The sequence below is a fragment of the Miscanthus floridulus genome, chromosome 18 (assembly GCF_019320115.1).
Source record: "Miscanthus floridulus cultivar M001 chromosome 18, ASM1932011v1, whole genome shotgun sequence".
In the NCBI taxonomy this organism is placed as follows: domain Eukaryota; kingdom Viridiplantae; phylum Streptophyta; class Magnoliopsida; order Poales; family Poaceae; genus Miscanthus; species Miscanthus floridulus.
This window is the reverse complement of record NC_089597.1, coordinates 16,428,088-16,436,072: the sequence shown is the minus strand read 5'-3', so window position 1 is coordinate 16,436,072 and position 7,985 is coordinate 16,428,088. Positions and strand designations below refer to the sequence as shown.

Below are 7,985 nucleotides of genomic sequence, written 5' to 3'. Positions count from 1 at the left end.
ACCAAATTTTCTCATTTACTAATGCTTTGTTTGTTATTCAAAGGTTCATGTCTTTAAAACCCCCTTCCCTTCGGGGTAGAAATTAATTTAGGTGAATCAAGTGTTAACACTAGAGAAACTTTGAACTATTGCCAATCAGCATGAACTATCATAGGCCAAGTGCACAATAATCACATTGATCCTATTTATTAGCATCTATGCCTAAATCTAGTTTTTTTTACACATAATCTCCCCTTTTACTAGCAAGATTCAAGTTGATTAATGAGCTAAAATTATTATACTTATATCTCCTGCAACTAAAAAGAATAAAGTATAGATATTTTTAGTTTCATATTTGTTTTAGTTCGTCCGTATGTCAAACATGCGATCCCACGGTATCACCCGGATGCTGCATCTTTGATGCGATCCCGCACCCCTCGCTCTATCCGTCCACCCTCACCGCGCCGCCGCCGCACGCGTCCGCCCGGCTCTCGCGCCGTACGGGATACACTGGTGACGAGGCTCGCGCGCCTCGCCCACGCCGATCCAGGACCACCGCTTGAGGCGGCAGGGCTTGCGGCGGCGGCTACGCCCTCGCCGGGTGCGTGAGGAGGCGGAGGTGCCCGTTATCCGGATCCACGGCGTCTACGACGCGGGCAGCTGCAGCAGCGAGTCCTGCGCCTCCCGCCGCGACGCCCCGCCCCTGAGGAGGCGGAGGTGCCCGTCATCCGGCTCCCTGGCATCTACGACGCGGGCAGCTGCAGCGATGACTGCTGCGCCTCCCGCCGCGACGCTCGGGCCCACCATGCATGACTCCGCGGTAGGCGGCCGCCCGCTGCGCCCCCAGCCGGCAGCCCCGCGAACATGGCCTCCAGCCAACCGGCCGCCGTGGCCCTCAGCCGGCCGCCCGCCAGAGGCTCCTGATCCGCGCGCCGGCGGTGGCGGGTGGCCGAGCCAGTGCGCCCGCGGCTTGCTCGCTCGCGGCGGCGGACGGATCCACACGGACCAGAGCTCTACGGCGAATGGCGCAAAGCTGTGAGTCACTACCAGGCTTCCTGAAGATGCTAGGGAGCGGCGCAAGCGGTGCTCCGTCCACCAGGAGATTGTCGTGGTGAATCCGGTCTCTACGAGCGCTCTCGGCAGGCGTGGTGAGTGGGGGCTGGGATTCTCCAGCCAAACAGTGAGCCGGCTGCTCCTTGCTTACCTTTCCCTTCCCCATCTTTGCCTTCGATTTTGGTATGGATTTTTTTTCTAATATTTGCTGATTACTGGTGGTAGAAGCATTAACTGGTTGCACCTCACACTCTCTACCAAGCTGAATAAAGAATTCACAGAACGATAAAATCATTTTGAATTACTTATTTACTACAGTATATGATATATGTGTTATCAATTTGGCACTTTTAGTACTTGTAAGAAATAATTTGTATGGCATGTTTGTTGTAGGCATTACTAATTTACTATTGATCTAGAAATCTAGCTGTTGGGTTTTTAGTTCATTATTGACAGATTTATTTGCTCTCTATAATGATTTGAAGGCAAAATTTGTTCCTTGGTTCAACTTGTTTTAGTTCAGTGCAAATTTTCATGTTCATGAAGTGAATCAGGTCTGAGAGATGCTAAGTGAGATGGGGAACAACTAAGAGCGCACAATTTCTGTATCTGTATCTTGTGTCAGACAGTTGCAGTGGTATATAGCATTAACACCCAATCGAGATACGGATACAAACAATTTTTGTTTCTAAAAATTGAGATATACCTAACAATTTCTGAGTAAACCCAGGGTCAACGTTTTATTTCCATTTTGGAAATTTGTTTCTCTTATCTGAGAGAGATCCTGATTGGGAGCAGGGAGATTCGACAATTCCATATGTATGGAGTGCATTTTGAAATAGTTGTGTAATATCTTGCTTGCATTCTAATTATTTATAATTATTATTTTTTTGGCTCACACAGGTTACTCTTTGAAGAGAGACAGAAGATGCTAAAGTTGAATTGCATTTGGGAAAAAAGGATGGCAAAAAAAATATTGCCGACAGGTAATTTATTGTTCAAGGAAACACCACCTAGCACAGTGAGGGAAATGTGTGTCACCTTTTGTACGAGTGAGGGAAATGTGTGTTAACTTTTGTACGACTGCATTTCCCTACCGTGTTTACATAATGAATTAAAGAATTTCTTTTAGCAGATGTGACATACCAGCACTATTAATGATTTTTTGGGGTTGCATTTTCAGCTTGTTCACTTGAATAAGGAAAAATTGATCGAAGGGCTCTGTTCACTTGAGCTTATCAGCCAGAAAACAGTATTTTTCTTTCACAACAAATCAGTCGGAGCTAAAATAAGTACTGCCGAACAGAGCCAAGCACATATCCCCAATTCACAATAATTGAGGGAAGTCTTGGCTTCCTTTATCTTGCATGGCTCGTCTTGGCTTCCTTTATCTTGCATGGGAAGCCATACTAATTTTACCCTGCAGTGTTACATTGGTACATGTACTTTTACAAGGGTGCAAAAAAGAGATGCTAACTGATCTGTCTCTATGTATACTGACACTATCTGTATTTTCTTTGTCTGCCAACAACTAGCTAAACATGTACAACTTTAGGACAAGGAAATGAATCTGGGTTCTGTTTTTGTTCATTTCAATCGTAAGGAATCCGTTAAACCTCTGAACTCTTGTTCGTATTACAGGTGATGCCTTGCAGCACAGTCTGCAAATAAAACTTCACAGTCAAACTTTGAGGTGGCAGTGCACTATAGTCAAACCCAGCAGCTGATCAATGCGCTATGTTCTTCCCATCCTTGCTTGATTTCTTAGATATTAAATTTTGTTCTTGTTGGTCCTGAGCAAATGATAAGAGTTGGGATGAGAAATAATAGCTCATATATTCACCGATAGGAACCAGAAGAAATATTGCCATTGATGGGTTAAGTTACAGATGGTATATCGGTCATCTAATGCTTGCTAGCTGCAGAGAAGATTTTGGTGGAAAGTTGCTTCCACACACCTTGCTGAACCTTTGCCACGGTGATCACTGCCGCCAAGACATGCTTATTTAGGCCTCTGTATCTAGGGTAGAGAAGACGATTATCAGAAAATATACTTTGAGTCCTGTGAAGTTATCAATGTATTTCAAATGAGATCAATGTTAATATATCTAACTCTACGTGTCGTTGCTTTTTAGTGAATCTTAAACATACCACATCTACGTTTTGTTACTGTCGAAGGTCGCCGTAGCATTAGCATTGATATTTTATTTCACAGTATTGTTATCTTATCGTGCAATTAGTGTGTTTTTAGTATAAAAGTTTGTTGTCCCGTAGCAACGCACGGGCATGCTACCTAGTGAAAACTTAATTATACCTTTTATTTCATATGTTTGCCCATGTGGACAATCTTCGAATTAGCTATGATGGTCTAGTGTTGTTGCGGTGAGACCAAGAAATTTGTTTGCCATGCCAGAAGCAGAAAATGAGGGTGACATGGAAGTTGATCTACTTGATGTGGGAATCCAAGACATGAATCTATTAGGCCCAAATGAGGATTTGTCAAATTGGACAAGACCAGACAAGGAAGGCACAACTGGTGATGCATCTGTTATTAATCAGGTGCGTGGCGAAGCAGTTCTCGAACCAGATGATGTGGTCTTACTTGATGAGGATGATGATGACGAAGATGACACCTACATTGACGATGGAGTTGTTGCACCGGTTACAGTAGAAAGCCTAGAAGATGATTTCTTTATTTAAATACTTATCATTTGTACAATTGTGATGTTTTTTCTGGATTTTTTTTAAAACAATCTCATTGTCCGGGATAATGAATAGCTGCAGTTGGTCTTTAAACTGTTATACTCATGTTTGTTTTCTATCATAAGCACAAATATCAACAAGCTAGATATTTTTTTTTGTTTTCTGAAATTGTCATGGAAGATGCGGATGGTTATCGTCCTTGTTGACATATGAAGTGAATTAGCCATCTTCATCATGTAAACAAGTAATATAAAGGCGGCTTAATGTCGAACACACCTCAGTAGCCTAGTGGTAGATGAGTGTTTGCTTGTACTTTTGTTCCGAGGATCAAATCCTCTGTGGAACATTTTTTTGTCAATAGAATACATTATTCAGAAATGCATGAAGCATTTTGTCTATTGCAACCATTTTTAATATATTACAACACTTTTAGGCCGTTGCATCAGAGCTAGTCTAATGCGTGGAGCATTTTGTATATTGCAACCAATTTTGTATATTGCAACACTTTTAGGCCGTTGCATCAGCGGTAGCCTATAGCAACACAAAAAACCGTGGCAATATTAACATGATATTGCGACCATTTAGGATTGTAGTTGCAATAAGTACTTAACAATTGCAACGCCACAAAAAATTATTACAACCCCAGAAAACTGTGGCAATAGAAACATGCTATTGCATCCATTTAGAAATCTTGTTGCAATAACCACCCTAGCAATTGCAACATCATGGAACATTATTGCAACCCATAATAACCGTGGCAATAGTTACAAGTAAAAGCAACCAAATCCAATATAGTTGCAATAACACCAAGTAATTGCAACGGAAACCAATACTATTGCAACTAAAAAAATGCCATTGGAATAATGCCAACTAATTGCAACACAATTCTTAAATGGTTGCTGTAGCACAAGTCTGTTGCAACGACAAACCACACATATTGCAACAAATTTAGTCCGTTGCATTATAGGCACATATTGCAACTATTTTTTGAAAAGGTTGCAATACGACCCACCTATGGCAACCAAATTAGTGGTATTGCAATCATGTGGCGTGGTATTAGAGGTAGAACCTTGTAGTGCGAGCATGAGTACGACGAAGTCATCGAAGAGTACGAGGAGGAGATCCTCGTGCAGGAGGACGTTCTAGAGCTGCCCATCACTGACTTTGCGGACACCCCGCCTACCCAAGGCAAGCTCTGGTGCATAACCCTTATTTTGAATAATAACTGGATATATATATATATATATATATGTGTTGTATATTTATGTTACATGCATTTTATAAAAACTACGTGTATAAATATATCCACCCATGAGTCCTACTAGTATAGGTCGAGTAGCCGCTATGCTCAGGATGTCGGTAGCGTGGGTAACCTATCGTCACTCACAAATAGGTGATAAATATGATCACTCTTGATAGCTCGGTTACACTTTTTTCCTGTCTGTGTCGATTAAGGACCGGTCATTGCATAAGTCTCTAGGCAAGTCACAGATCTATTGTCCCGAGCACATACTTAGGTATGGGCGTAGAGAAGACTTGTTGCTCTCTTGTCGTGGATCCGGCTCTTTTCGAACCGACTGATTGGAGACGGAGATGGTGGAGGTCCTTGCACCACACTGAGTCCGGGACTCAGGAGTGGGGGTGTCGGGGACCTAATACTGGGGTACCCCAGAAGGTGGAAGCAATAACCATCGAACGTTAAAAACTTCTGGATAGATAAGGGCGCCGCTACGTTCCTTGCCCGAATGACAGGAGTTTGTCTCCGGCTCGCCCAACGCCTTAGGGACAGCTCCGCCTCGCCCGAGGGCTAAGAGCTAGTCTCTGTCTCGTCTGACGCCTTTGGGCCGGCCTCGCCTCGCCCGAGGGCTAAGGGCTAGTCTCCGCCTCACCCGACGCCTTTGGGCCGGCCTCGTCTTGCCCGAGGGCTAAGGGCTAGTCTCCGCCTCGCCCGACGCCTTTGGGACAGCTCAGCCTCGCCCGAGGGCTAAGGGCTAGTCTTCGCCTCGTCCAACCCCCGAGGGGCGGGCTCGGTCTCGCCCAAGGGATAAGGACTGGTCTCTACCTCGCCCAACGACCGAGGACGAACCTCGCCCCGCTCGATGTCCAAAGACTGGTTTTGTCTTACCTGACAACTTCTCCCCCATTCCCTCATGATGATGGGTACAGAGCAAGACAAGATGTTCGGGTCAACCACGGCTTTAAGGACCATACCCTACGCTCCGGCAGGAAATGTACTGCCAGGGAATGACGGGACGGGTGCTTTAGACCCTTCTGGGCGCCGCAGAGCCTGAAAAGTATTGCAGGTGCGTGCACCTCGCCCTATAGAGTTGTAGGCGCCGCCCTCAGCTCTGGGACACGGAACCCGACGAAGATATACAACAACCACTACGTTCCAGAAAAGGATTTGCGATCTCCATGAATGACGGACATACCGTCACCACGTTCTGGACCCAAGGGAGCGGCGCCCGCTTCCTGACCCCTCGGGTCCACCAAATCGGAAGACCTTGCCCACAGCGCTACTCTAGACCCTGACCCCGCGTCCCTCCGATAGAGACTCATAGGAACTAGAAGGCGTGCGGAGCAAGGCTGGGTTGAAAGGTCCTAATATGGCTAGGGGGTGAATAGCCTATTTAAAAATCTACAAATCAACTAGAGCAATTTGATTAGTATGACAAATAGCGTAATGCAAACTTGCTCTAGCTCTACAAGGGTTGCAAGCCACCTATCCAACAATTCTAGTTGCAATGATTACTTAGGCACACAAACTTGCTATGTAATTACTCACTAAGAGCTCTCAACCTTGCTACTCTAAAGAGCTCAACTAGATGAATATAAATAATAAAGCAAGCTCTCAATTCTAATTACACTAAAGAGCTTGTGTCAACTAGTTTGCAAGAATGTAAATAAGTGAGTAAGGTGATTATACCAACGTGTAGGGGATGAACCAATCACAAAATGAATATATAGCCAATCACCGGGAGAATGCCAAAGACAAGAGACAATCAATTTTCTCCCGAGGTTCACGTGCTTGCCAACACGCTATGTCCCTGTTGTGTCGACCAACACTTGGTGGTTCAGCGGCTAAGAGGTGTTTCACAAACCTCGTCCACACGATTGGACACCGCAAGAACTGACCCATAAGTGAGGTAACTCAATGACACGAGCAATTTACTAAAGTTACCTTTCGACACTCCGCCGGAGAAGGTACAACTCCCCTCACAATCACCGAAGGCAGCCACGAACAATCACCAACTCATGCCGATCCTTCACCGCTGCTCCAACCATCTAGGTGGTGGCAACCACCAAGAGAAACAAGCAAAATCTGCAGCGAAACACGAACACCAAGTGCCACTAGATGCAATCACTCAAGCAATGCACTTGGATTCTCTCCCAATCTCACAAAGATGATGGATCAATGATGGAGATGAGTGGGAGGGCTTTGGCTAAGCTCACAAGGATGCTATGTCAATGAAAATGTGCAGGAGTTGTCCCTTGAGCCGGCCATGGGGCTATAAATAGAGCCCCCATCAAATAGAGCCATTGTACCCCTTCACTAGGCAAAACGTGCTCTGACCGAACGCTCCGGTCATACTGACCGGACGCTGGCCCTCAGCGTCCGGTCGTCCGATGGATGCCACGTGTCACCAGCTTCAAATGTTGTTCGTCAGATTTCAACAGCTATGAAGCTGACCGGACGCTCCGGTCAAAACTGACCGGACGCTGAAGCCCCAGCGTCCGGTCGTTTCCAGTAAGCTCCCCGAGGCATGTTTTTTCGACCGGACGCGTCTGGTCCACCTTGACCGGACGCAGACCAGCGTCCGGTGCTCAACCCTACCCACTGTGCCGTCTGACAGCTCGACCGGACGCAGCCTTTCAGCGTCCGGTCGCTGAGTGACCCAGCGTCCGATCAATAGACCGACGTCAGCATCATTTCGACCAACTCCATTTCAACTCAAACTTCTTCACCCTTGCTCAAATGTGCCAACCACCAAGAATTTTGCATCCGACGCAATAGAAAATAGACATTTCATTTTTCCAAAAGCGCCGAATCCCGCCTCGCAAGATCGGCGGGAGGGAGAGAGGGACCCAAACCCATCTCAACCCTGCAAACACCTTGTGCACATGTATTAGCATATTTTCACAAATATTTTCAAGGGTGTTAGCACTCCACTAGATCCTAAATGCATATGCAATGAGTTAGAGCATCTAGTGGCACTTTGGTAACCGCATTCCGATATGAGTTTCACTCC

At 45.7% G+C, this 7,985-nt stretch overlaps 1 long non-coding RNA gene across 1 annotated transcript; it reads left to right on the top strand.

Annotated features, from left to right (window-relative positions):
- Window positions 1-379: 379 nt before the first annotated feature.
- On the top strand, window positions 380-3,185 carry LOC136521600 (uncharacterized). The gene is made up of 3 exons (XR_010775580.1): window positions 380-1,127; window positions 1,936-2,018; window positions 2,216-3,185. It is a non-coding gene; the product is annotated as an uncharacterized lncRNA (long non-coding RNA).
- Window positions 3,186-7,985: the final 4,800 nt, after the last annotated feature.